Source organism: Perca fluviatilis, chromosome 16, assembly GCF_010015445.1.
Source record: "Perca fluviatilis chromosome 16, GENO_Pfluv_1.0, whole genome shotgun sequence".
In the NCBI taxonomy this organism is placed as follows: Eukaryota; Metazoa; Chordata; class Actinopteri; order Perciformes; family Percidae; genus Perca; species Perca fluviatilis.
Genome location: NC_053127.1, coordinates 12,762,476 through 12,774,771, shown reverse-complemented (window position 1 = coordinate 12,774,771; position 12,296 = coordinate 12,762,476). Strand labels below are relative to the sequence as shown.

The following is a 12,296-nucleotide window of genomic DNA, read 5'->3' as shown; positions in this document are numbered from 1 at the left end:
CAGTTTTGCCATTTTACAGTGAAGGCCATCCAGGCCCACACACATGTTGGTGAGGTTAAAGCACATGCTCAAAGTTATATACATACGTAGATATAAATATCAAATTGCAAAGATGATATGTAAGCACTAAACCCCCTGTTCATAGTCAAATTCTGACCGTTGCATCTGTTGTGTACTAAATCACACAATAAGTCAAACCACCTTGCCTCTGTACTGTACTGTACTGTGTATCTATTGTCTCTATTGTCTCTACTGTCTCCTTTGTTGGACATATTAGCATGACAACGCCTTAATCTGTTGCCGTAAATAAGTAAAAGTAAATAGTAATTATTACTATGTAGCAAAAAAGGTCTCTGTGACTAATATACTGTATATATCGTACTTTAGATTGTTCTTGATGCATGTATGTATGAGTAGTATTTTATTGGTTTAACTACTGTATATATAATTAGGTAGTTATAGTCCATTCTCAAACTTGGCTGCTGACTGTAGCCTTGTATTTTATGAGAGACAGATCATCATCATCATCATCTAACTCAGGGGTCACCAACCTTTTTGAAACTGAGAGCTACTTCATGGGTATTGAGTCATACGAAGGGCTACCAGTTTGATACACTCTTCTGAATAACAAATGTGCTCAGTTTGCCTTTAGTTATATATGATTATTAATGATTAATGATGCTCATCTATTTGAAGACACAATAATTATCAACAATGACTTAACAAGGTGGGAAACAGTTAATATCAATATTCAATTAAAATTTTTAGAACAGGCCTGAGGGCTACTCATGTGGTCCTTGGGGGCTACCTGGTGCCCGCGGGCACCATGTTGGTGACCCCTGACTAACTCCTCAGCGGGAAGCGAATATGTGTATTTCCCCCCAAAAAACTATTCCTGTAAGTCCAAAAAGCTAAAAAAATGAGAGAAAATGACACACAATTCTCTCTATATACAGTAAACACTCAGGTGTTATTTATAAAGATCTCATCAAATGCAACTTTATTTAATGATATAGTATAAAGCTTAGGACTCTAGTGTCTTACTCAGTATTGACCATCAGCTGAGGCAGTACAGTTGAACCGCTGACTTTTCATTTCTAGGGTTGCAAGAAACATTTCTTTTCATTCATCAATTAATCTTATTATTTTGATTTTCATTTATTGTTTAGTCTACAAACTTCCCATCACAAATGATCAATTTACAATCCAATCCTCATCTAACAAATCTGGAACCAGTGAATGTGAATGGAAAGGTTCCTTAATACATGACTTAAATGATTATCAAACTGGTTATTGATTAATAAATTTCTGTCTGTCAATAAATTAGTGGATTAATTGACTGATCGATTCCACCCTACAGCCTCTTTAACTGCTTGGCCACCATCATCTGTCCTCTGAAGAGGAAAAGGAGGAGGAGGAGGAGGAGGAGAAGGAGGAGGAGAGACTTTTAAATGACCAGACAGCAGTTGCTACAAGGCCAAGCTGGACCAGCCCAGGCCAGATGTGGCCCCTTCAGATAATTGGCCTCAGCTGATGGCCAGAAGCAGCAGGCAGCCAAGCCAGCCCTCCCATTAGTGAACTCCCTGGATTCTGGCTCCTTAATCCGTTTTCAGCTTCACCTACTAATTCTGCACCGCCAGCAGTCCAGCCTGTCCGCGTACACACACACACACACACACACACACACACACACACACACACACACATACACACACACACACACACACCAAAAACAAAAAAAAACAAAAAAAAACACACACACACACACACACACACAAAAGAGGGAGACAGACAGACAGGGAAAAGAATGAGGAAGAAAGAAGAGGCACATAAAGTGGGAAGGGCAGTTGAGGGGGGATAAGAGATTGAAGAAGTGGGGGGGGGCAAAAGACAAATGGAGAGAGAACAGTGGAAAGAAAGAGAGTTGAGAATAGATGAGTGGGACGGGCCAGGTGGGGGAAGCCTTTTTCCCTTTTTTTGTGAAGACCTTGAGATGGAAAAATAATAATTCTCCCCAGCATCAAGCGACAGAAAGGTAAAGAGAGAGAGAGACGGATGGAGTGGGGGTTTCATCAGTGAGTGAGAGAAGAAACCGAGAGCAGGAGAGAGGCTTTCTGGGCTTTTTCCAAGTAGCTGCTGTGCGTGATAGCTGCCCATATTTCTCCTCTAGTGTGTGAATCGCAGTTTCACTCCCTGTCCATGTGGGGAAGGGTTGGAGGACCCAGTAGTTGCAATCTGATACTGCCAAATGAAGATAACAAGGTCATAGAAAGTCAATCTTGACTTAAGTCTGCTTTTGGAGTCTCCTGGGGGAGTGTACAGGCCAGCGTTTAGCATGTGGGCTCGTGTGTTGTGGGATTCGCTGCAGACACACCGCTGATAGTAATCACAGCGTGCGCTTGATGCCAAAAAGCAACCAGGAGCTTAACATTTGCAGAGACATTTGTATACCATTTGTTATTTGATCAAATGCACCCCTTACATTTCCCATGTGGTACGGCAGTTACTACTGGACAATGACTGACTGTTTTAATCTGTGTGAACAGAAACATATTGTTGTCTGTTTTGCTGATAAATGGCAGTTTCATGCTGTCTTCTTCCATTTAAAAGACAAGTTGTCAGTAGTCCTTTTTTTGTAAAAAGGAAAACACATTTTCTCTGGAAGGATCACAGTAATGGTTGTCATGCTGATTCCAGAGTGAAGTAAAGTATTAGCAACAGAGAAGCTCCCTAATACAGACATCCATTACAATCATCAAGTTTCCATGAGCTAAGAAAAACATGCATTGGCGCTTTGTGAAAATGCATTTTAGGATAGTCCAATGGGATTTTAAAGGAACATGCCGACTTATTGGGACTTTAGCTCATTCAACGTAGCCCCCAGAGTTAGAAAAGTCGATACATACCCTTCTCATCTCCGTGCGTTTTGTAACTCTGACACCCCCAGCGCTAGCTTAGCCTAGCACAGATCCTGGCGGTAACCGGTTCCAACTAGCCTACTGCTCTGAATAAGTGACAAAATAACGCCAACATGTTCCTATTTACATGTTTTTGTGTCACAGGGTGTACAAACAACAAGGTCATATGAGACACAGCCGTCTTCTAACCGTATACAAACTGGGAACTGTATTCTTAGAAAGGCGAAGTAATGCTACTTCTGCTACTTGGGCGGAGTGATTTGCTAGCAGCGCCTGAAGCCCTGTGGTGAGGAGCAGAGAGTTCGCCTGGAGTTCGCTCAGAGTTTGAGTATTAAAGTCAACAATTACTAGATAGTAAAAAATATAGTGACCTTGTTATTTGTACACCCTGTGACTATACAAATCACAACATGTAAACAGGAGCATGTTGGCGTTATTTTGTCACTTATTCGGAGCAGTAGGCTAGTAGTAGGCTTAGCTAGCGCTGGGAGCGTCAGACAGAGTTACAACACGCACGGAGATAAGAAGGATATGTATGGACTTATCTAACTCTGGGGGTTACGGTGAATAAGCTAAAGTCCCAATAGGTCGGTGTGTTCCTTTAAAGGGTTTATCTAACATGAGAAGTAGGAGAACTTCCTCAGCCCATACACGGATGTTTAATTCTTCAGTTTATCTAAAAAAAATGATTTTGTTGGAAATACATGGTTTTTACTGGAAAGCAACAATGTGTAATATGGCTGTCTAATACTGTCAAATTGAGTCAATTTGTTGTTGTTTTTTACCAAAGAACCAATCTAAATATGTAAGTGTATGCACATTGTTAACAAGGAAAAATGTCTACAGCCACGCGGCTCTCTGATGTTGTTCTTAGGCACAACAGTACTTTGAGGTAAATGCTAACATTAGAACGATATCACGGTTAACATGTTCATAATCTCAATAATCCCATCCTAATATTTGCCAATTATCAATAAACACAAAGGGCCCTATTTTAACGTTGTGAAACGCAAGTATGAAACGCAAAACGCAAGTAGCTTTGTGGGCGGATCTCGGGCGCTGTTGCTATTATACCGGCGGGATAAATGAGTCTTGCGCCCGACGCAAATCTTAAATTGGTTGGTCTGAAGTAGCTGGGTGTGGTTTGGACGTAACGTGAAAATAACCAATCAGAGCGTCATCTCACATTCCCTTTAAGAGCAGGCGCGCTTGTTCCATGGCGGATTGCTATTATGACGGCGGATTTGCCTGGCGCACACGCCAGCGGGAGCTGTCCGGGATGCGGCAAAGTAATAAATGCCCGTCGATGTTGCTGCGGCCTCTCGGGCGCGTCTCCTCAAGTCTGGAGAGGATTGCTGCAGCCATGGAGTGTGGGCCTCCAAGCGCACCACCTGCACCTGTTGTGCCCCTTCCTCCTCCCCCCACCCCATCTCCGTCCACCTGCTCCACCAGGAGCGCATCGCGAATTGCCACTCCCGGACCAGATTCCGCCAGAGTGTCCAATCCCGCCATAGTTCAACATCACGTCTCCTTAATAAGTCCTCTAATATTTCCTCATTTATGTCATCAACACATCCATGATTCATGGAAATGTTGTGTAAAACTCAACAAGCCACAAAGAATGCTGCGACTTTTTGAGGACTGTACTGTAAAGTGCCTCCTGACCTATCCAAACACCTGAAGCGCATTTTCAGTAATATTTTTCTTTGTAATTATGTATGGTTTTCAAAAATGGGAACTGCTGTAGATGAGAGAAGTATATGCGCATTGTGCACGCGCTACATTATGGCCAAGCATGCGCCCCTAAAAATAGCATCTGAATAACGCGCCACTGACTTTAGACCAGGTTTTTCCTGGTCAGTGGCGGAATTGTTTTCTGAAACTGCAAAATAGCACCAAAGAACGTTTGCGCCTGAACACGCCTCCTCTTTTCGCTGAACCGCCCCCAGGAGCGCAAATACATTCCCTAATTTACCAACGTGCGTCTGTGGAGGGAAAAGCCACTGTGCGTCGGGTGCAAAATAGGAATGTCGGTGTACAAAGGCAATTGCGCTGGGTGCAAGATAGGGCCCAAGGTACATCTGAGGCCTATGGGAATGTCATTAGTTTTGCAATTTGTATTAGTCAAAATGTAAACCGGACCTGATGATGGTGCTGTTTTTCTTAATGTTACAGGACACAATAATATTTTAGACAATATTGTGCTTCCAACTTTGTGGTAACAGTTCGGGGGAGGCCCTTTCCTGTTTATACATGACAATGTCCCTGTGCACAAACCATGATTTATAAAGAAATATGTTGTGTTGGATGACCTTAACTGGCCTGCACAGAGCCCTGACCTCAACCCCATCCAACACCTTTGGGAAGAACTGTTGGCCAACATCATTGGCTAACTTCAATAATGCTGAAAGCAAATCCCTACAGCCATGTTCCAAAATCCCAGTTGAATGGAGGCTTTTATAACGGCATATTAATGCTCATCGTTTTGAAGTTGTGATGTTCACCATCACATATGGATGTGTTTTTCTCGTGTCCACATACCTTTGACCATGTACAATGCATTCCATAAGTTGTTGTATTACTTTTTTTTTGTATAGTCACTTTCTGTCATTCCCAGTTTGCAGTAGTGATTTCCTACATATCCCAGAATTAATTTTGTCAAGTTGGTGTTTAAAAGAGAGCAATAGTTAAATTCAGGATTTTTATTTATTGTCCATGCCCATGAAGGTACAGTGGGCTAACTGTGCGCACCAATGCTGTTAAGATGTTTTGATGAGTTAAGAAGTCAGATAATTGTCTGCCTTTAAAATAAAGTATTTTGAACCAGATCCTTCATACAGTAGGCTTCATTCTTTACTCAGCCACCCACAGCTCTCTTTAGTGTGTTTTAAGCACACACACACACACACAAAAAAACCTTGGCTGTGAAGTCATTGCAGTTCGACTCAGCACGGTCAATAATCCCAAAATGACATGTCATGTGTCAGCTTTGTCAGAATTACTGCGGTACTGGGACAGAGTCTTGGTGGTAATTACATCATTTTCTCAGGACACATATAATTATAGTAATTCATGCTGTTGTACTTTGGCTTGCAACAGCATGCAGTTATTGTCCAAATACTCTTTTGACTATGTGATCAAGTATTTTGGAATAAACCTTCAGCTCCATAAATCTTTCTTTGCAGCACAGCATAAATGTTGGCTTGTTATGGCAATTACTAGAACCATCAGGTTGGCTTTTGGGTAATTAAGTTAAAATATATTCATAAAGATAACATATTTAACTTTAGGTGCATACTCAACATGGATATATACAGCTCATCAGATTTAGGTTATATTGTTAATGGACAAAATGCAATGAAATACTGGAGGAGGAAGGAAGTAAAATAAGCAGCAACAGGTCCGTTCCTATCCTGGAAGATTTTGAGTGTTGGTGTTTGTTCAACTTTTTGTTAGGGTTTCACAGATCATTTTAAATACTTTTCTGTCATGCTGTAGGAATGAAGTCCACATGCTAACTTAAAAAAAAAAAGTAAACTATGCCTACTTTGATATTTCATACTTTAATTTTCTATATTTCTCTTATTGTCAACAAGTTCCATGGAAAGATCAAAACCAACGTGATAAACCATCTCTAAACACTTTCCGACTTCCCTACTCTGCCTGTAGCTCCCCAAGGTTCCTGCTGAAGCAGGCCCTTTTATTCATGGTATTGAAGGAACATGTCACCCAGTGCAGCGGTCTATGGTACAGAGGAATAAGATATAGATATCAGGGGGAGTGAGAGAGAGAGAGAGAGAGAGAGCGAGAGAGAGAGAGTGAGAGAGAGAGTGAGTCTGCTTATTGTTACCTGCTCTTTCTCATTTGTTTCCCTACTTCTAATCATGCCAACTCTATTTGGATTGATAGAGTTGAATATTGATATTAACATTTCATTTTTTTAATATGAATGTGATGTTTCCCTTGATTAACTATTGTGGAAACAAGATTTCATAAATATTATTAATAGAGGTACTCGTTTGTTAATGCTTATTCTTCAGGTTTTATTGACAGTTGGCAAACCAGTTTTTAGATGCATTATCACCACCCACTGGACTGGAGAGTGGCACACCTTACACAACCACCCATTATATACCCTAAACTACCTAATTGGAGTGGATCACACCACTAGTAGGGGAGCTCACCATAAACACACCCATATAGATGGGTGACAAGACAAGTTAGCCACATGGATATTTAATATTTATGTTCACATTTCACCAAGAAATTACATTGCCAAACGACAGTATGTGTAACTACCAGTTTTAGAAAAACACATTTAATTAAAAACAGACGAGCCCCCTCCTTTTTTAAAACATGGTAGAACCAGGAAGTATAAATCAACATGAGTTTCTTCTCAGATCCTTTTGCCTAAGGACCAGAAAGAAGACCAGTAACAAAGGTAAGACAGTGCCTTGCCATTGCAAGTATGCTAGCAGTACTTAGCTTACTACAAACATTTACAGCAAACATGCCTGCGCTACTGGCCCAACTGGTGGTTTGTTTCATACTTTGTGTAGCACTATTTCCATGGCTAGAGAACTGCAGACTCATAAATCCTCCTATGTCACACAAACCCTCCTTGTCTGCAATAAAAGTACAAATGTGCTTTTAGCTATTAGCATAGCACTAGACAACATGCTAATCAATTTATTTATTTATTTTAATTGGTAGGTTTGCTGGTATGTCATGTTGTGGTTTCTTTTCTTTTTTTGTCATTTGTACTATTGTGTCAAAATACTTACTTCAGCAAGATTAATACCGGCACAACTTTTGCTTACCATGTGATAATGATGCTGAAATATACTGTAAATAAAAAGGGAAATATGAGGGTGAGACTGTTTTGCCCTCAACACCCAACAAATTAGGCTTTCTTATCCCTCATGTGCTCAGTTTTGTTTTGTCTTAGAGCATCATAACATACGTAGAGATTTCCGTGAAATAAGAAATACTTTATGGATTTAATTAATGCTGAATTGAAAAAATGACCCCTTCATTTTATGAAAGCTTGAAGTCTTGTGCGGATGTCTGCCAATAAAATTGGCCACTGTTACCACCAGTTAACACCATTGTTAGATTCTTAAATGGAGCTTGGTGCGATATTGTCTGCATATGAGACGCAACACAATTTTTAGGGCTACAATCATTTCAGTGTACAGTCACGTCACAGTCACCTAGTTGTGACTTCTAGTTACAAATACAGAAATCAAAGATAAAAACAAATGCATTTATGTTCACAGTATGGAATACAAAACTCAAGAGGTTTGAGGTTGACTGAGAATGTCCAGCAGACATTAAGCACATGTCACTCATCACAGGCCCAGAGTGTGGAAATGGTAAGTTCTGCTAAACGGGAATAATAATCATCTTTTGCAGCACATTGTATGTAAAAGCTTTTTACAAGATGACTTAAGGTCTCTCAGTATAACACAATGCAATTCAACAGCATTGTATCAACACCTCTCTAAAACGGTTTCAACTAAAATTGAACATTACAACCTTCACTGGCAACTTAATTTTTTACCCTCAAGAAAATGGTTGTTTTATGTCACGTCACTCATTTCACAGCCAGAATAGTCTGGTAAGTAAAATGGTATCACTTTAATTGCAATGCATGTGCATACAGATTGGTAAGTAATACACTTCATCTGATGGCTTTTCTAGTGTGAAATCGACATCGTATACAAACCCACGGTTAATGTATTGCTGCAATAGTCTCTACTCCTCTGCGAAGACTTTCCACAAGATTTTGGAACTTGGCTTGAAGTTCTTCCACCACACCAAACTAGGAAAATAATTTCTTTATGGACCTGGCTTAGTGCATGGGGGTATCATGTTGAAACAGGAGAAGCTCCTCTCCAAACTGTTGTGGGCTGTAGCATTAAGATTGAAATTAACTGGCCTAGCCCAAAAATATGAAAAATAACCCCAGACAAAAGTAAACAAATGTATGGATACATACATACATTAAAGTGTACATTTGACCCTATAGTGATCAAGTCCAATTCTTGGAACCGGTAAATGTCCAGCTGCAGCTTACTTCGCTTTCCCTCTGTTTATAATGCAAAATGTTTTCTTTAGCATGACATTGTACACAATACAACTTTATATATTGGCACTTATTTCAGTAAAAATGTATGGTATGGGGCTTGCATTTCAACACTTAAGTCAGGGTTGGTCTTGTCACTCACCTGTAGCAGTTGCCACAAGTTTATAACCCATTACAATTTGGCTAAGCTGCACCAACATAATGGCACGCACAACGCAGAAAGTAGTGAAAACTGAAAAGGGATCTACGATAACCGTTGGAACCAAGCAAAACAAGCAACATCTTGAGCAACGGTTTGTGAGGAGTTTCATGGCAACATTAATCCAAAAGCAATCAAACACGAGCAGCAATTCAAACACGAGCAGCAATTCAGCCTGTTGGTTCACTTTCTTGTAAAGTTGTTTTTTGTTTTTTTGCAAGATTGACTATTGAAAAACCTCCCCGTAATTGAAAAGGAGATGGGTTTTGTCTTCCAAGACTAGATTGTGCAGATGTAAAGGACCATACAGCAAGTTTAGCAACACATTTTACATCGCTCAGTCATGTTTTCTCAATTCCAAGCAGCTATTACTTTTCATTGCTTTTGGTGTGGTATCAAAACCAACCTTCAAAGACTTGAAGCACACTCAAAATATGGTCTATATAAATTTGTATCTGTCTATAAATAAGCTGATTTAATTGGAAGGTCTGCACTGCATCTCAATGGTTTTAGGTTGTTTTAATTTAATTTTTTCATACTGTATGAACATGAATGAATGTGACTGGAAACTCATTCATAATGCTCAAAACCAAATGGTATACTTGAAATGGTCAGTACTGTAAAGTACATACTCCTGATTTGTGTGGGCTGCTAGTGCAGCAGCTGCCATTACATGCAGAGAGATAAATGTCAGTCTGGTGCTGTCCTAATAAACCCCTGCTACTATTGTTTGATTAAAGGGTCGGTTTTCTTTTATTATGGAGTCCAGGTGATTCTGAATAAACTACAGGTTTGCATCTAAACAGGGACTTGGTGTGTTTATAGGACACAGCAGCTGTAGTGCAGGTTTCAGGATCAGATGAGCTGCTGCAGGGAGCTGGCAGCAGAAAACTAACAGAAGCTGAGCAGCATTCTAGTCATAGCTGACGTAAGGCCTTGGTTTAGCAGTGCTTGTTTTGTTTATTAGGGTACACCAGATGGGTGGGGTTGTAGATTCAGATGTGAGCTACAGAAGTGTAGTGACTTTCAAATAATCAAAGCATCAAGTTTCTGTTTTTATGTCGTGGTATTTGTGCCTAACAAACACTTTGATGGAATTCATCATTGTCATAGTCAGGGTCATCCTAATGAAGACATTTCCAAAAGGGAGGGTGGGAGCTGCCTCTTTTATGCAACCATTAAAGTGCTCATATTATGCTCATTTTCAGGTTCATAATTGTATTTACTACAACAGCGCTGTTTGGAGCAGTTTGTGAACAGTTTTCTGATGGAGATGGTAAGTCCCTTTGGGGTGGACTTTGGGCTTTTTCACTTTGTAAACCTTTAACATGCACAAAAAAGATATCACAATAAAGGAAAGGAAAAAAGCCAAAAAGCATAATATGAGCACTTCAAGTGTACCTGCAAATACATTTTGACTCTTGGTTACTGATCTTTAACATAGCCCATTACAGTCTAATGCTGCGTTCATGCCACCTCGGAATAACAGGCACAGCCCCCCTGGTTACGTTGTTTTTCCGACTGGTAGCGTTCACGTGGTCGGGATGCGTGTTCTTCTTCTGTTATATTGGAGTTTGGCATAACAACTTTTTGCACGACTGCCACCAACGGTTGGCCGTAGCCTAGAGCATCAGGTGTGTAAAAACATGGAGGCCACAATAACAAAAGATTTTCTGTTTTCTTATGCAAGCATCCAAACAGCACATCGCCAGGTGTTTGTTTGTGTTATCTGCAGGACAACGAACGGGAAAAGACACGGATAATGTGTTGATTTTTTTTATACATAGGCCCATTTATGAATACTTTTAAACATGTCTGTGTATGTTTATTGGCAGAGGCATTTGTCCACAATAAACAGTTTATTATCATTGAAATATGTTCAGTGAACCAAAGTCGCCTACATCAAACGTCAGTTGTCAACAACGCGTCACCAACTGGGAAACTCGGTTATCAAAATCCAGCCCGAGTTTCCCACCTCTGATTCCCACAGGACGTTGCGTGAATGGTGACGTTTTCACTGGGAAAAACGTTTTTCCGATGTCCATGAACGCACGGTAAGCTCACCCATGGCCGTATTGACCTCTTAGGGGCCCCCAGGGCAAAAGGTATGCTGTTGGGCCCCAGTGGACCAGGCGTTAGCCTGCTTTACCCGGCTGGTGATTCACACTTCCTTCAGTACACCGATGAGGCCAGGAGGAGCAGTTAATAAGGGCCTCATGGAAAGCCAGTATTTTAATTTACATTTTCAAAATAAAAACAAAATTAAATTTGATGTGTTTAATAACCAAAGTCTGTGTTCTTTTGTTCTAAGACTAATCACAAAAGGTCTGACAACATTTTAATGTCCAGCATAATTTCTTCTTCAATCGGTCTTAATTTTAATTTGCAGTGATTGTTGGCAGTGGTGGAAGAAGTATTCAAATCCTTTACCTAAGTAAAAGTACTAATGTGTTTTTGTGTGCAAAAATCTTAATTCGTAAAGTAACTAAAGCTGTCAGAATAATGTAGTGGAGTAAAAAGTACAATATTTCTCTCTGGAATGTAGTTTAGTAAAAGTAGAAAGTGGCATGAAAAGAAAAGACTCAAGTAAAGTACATGTAGCCTACCTCAAATTTGTACTTAAGTTCAGTACTTGAGTAAATATCCTACTAGGTTACATTCCACCACTGGTTAGAAATGAATTCTGTATTTGAGTCCAGTTTGACTCCAACCCTCCCATCTTGATACTGTGACCTTAATTTGTGGAGCAGTCCAGAAAGAAAGCAGCAAATCTTCCCCCAATCCCTTTTCCCCCCTTCAACACATACATGGCACACATTCCATTTTATCTAGGCTATTCCTTCGCAGTATCTCTAATAATATAGGAGAAGCCTTACCAGATAAAAACTAGTTCAAATATTTACCGGCTATAAAGTGGCGTGTTGAACTTTGGCCTCCAGGTTCAGGCGCGTTCACGGTGCCGCGCGGTCTTATTCATAACTGAAAACAAGTAGGCCTATTATATCTAACCTTTATGAACGACAGCATGCGCGCTTTGTTTCTGTTACGAATCACTGAGCCTCGAGTGCGCTTTGTCGTCTCGCCAAACATT

General features: G+C 40.3%; 1 long non-coding RNA gene across 1 annotated transcript; it reads left to right on the top strand.

The window, feature by feature from the left end:
• Positions 1 to 7,322: 7,322 nt before the first annotated feature.
• Positions 7,323 to 8,738, top strand: LOC120544436. The gene is made up of 3 exons (XR_005636502.1): positions 7,323 to 7,359; positions 8,198 to 8,293; positions 8,622 to 8,738. It is a non-coding gene; the product is annotated as an uncharacterized LOC120544436 (long non-coding RNA).
• The last annotated feature ends 3,558 nt before the right edge of the window (positions 8,739 to 12,296 follow it).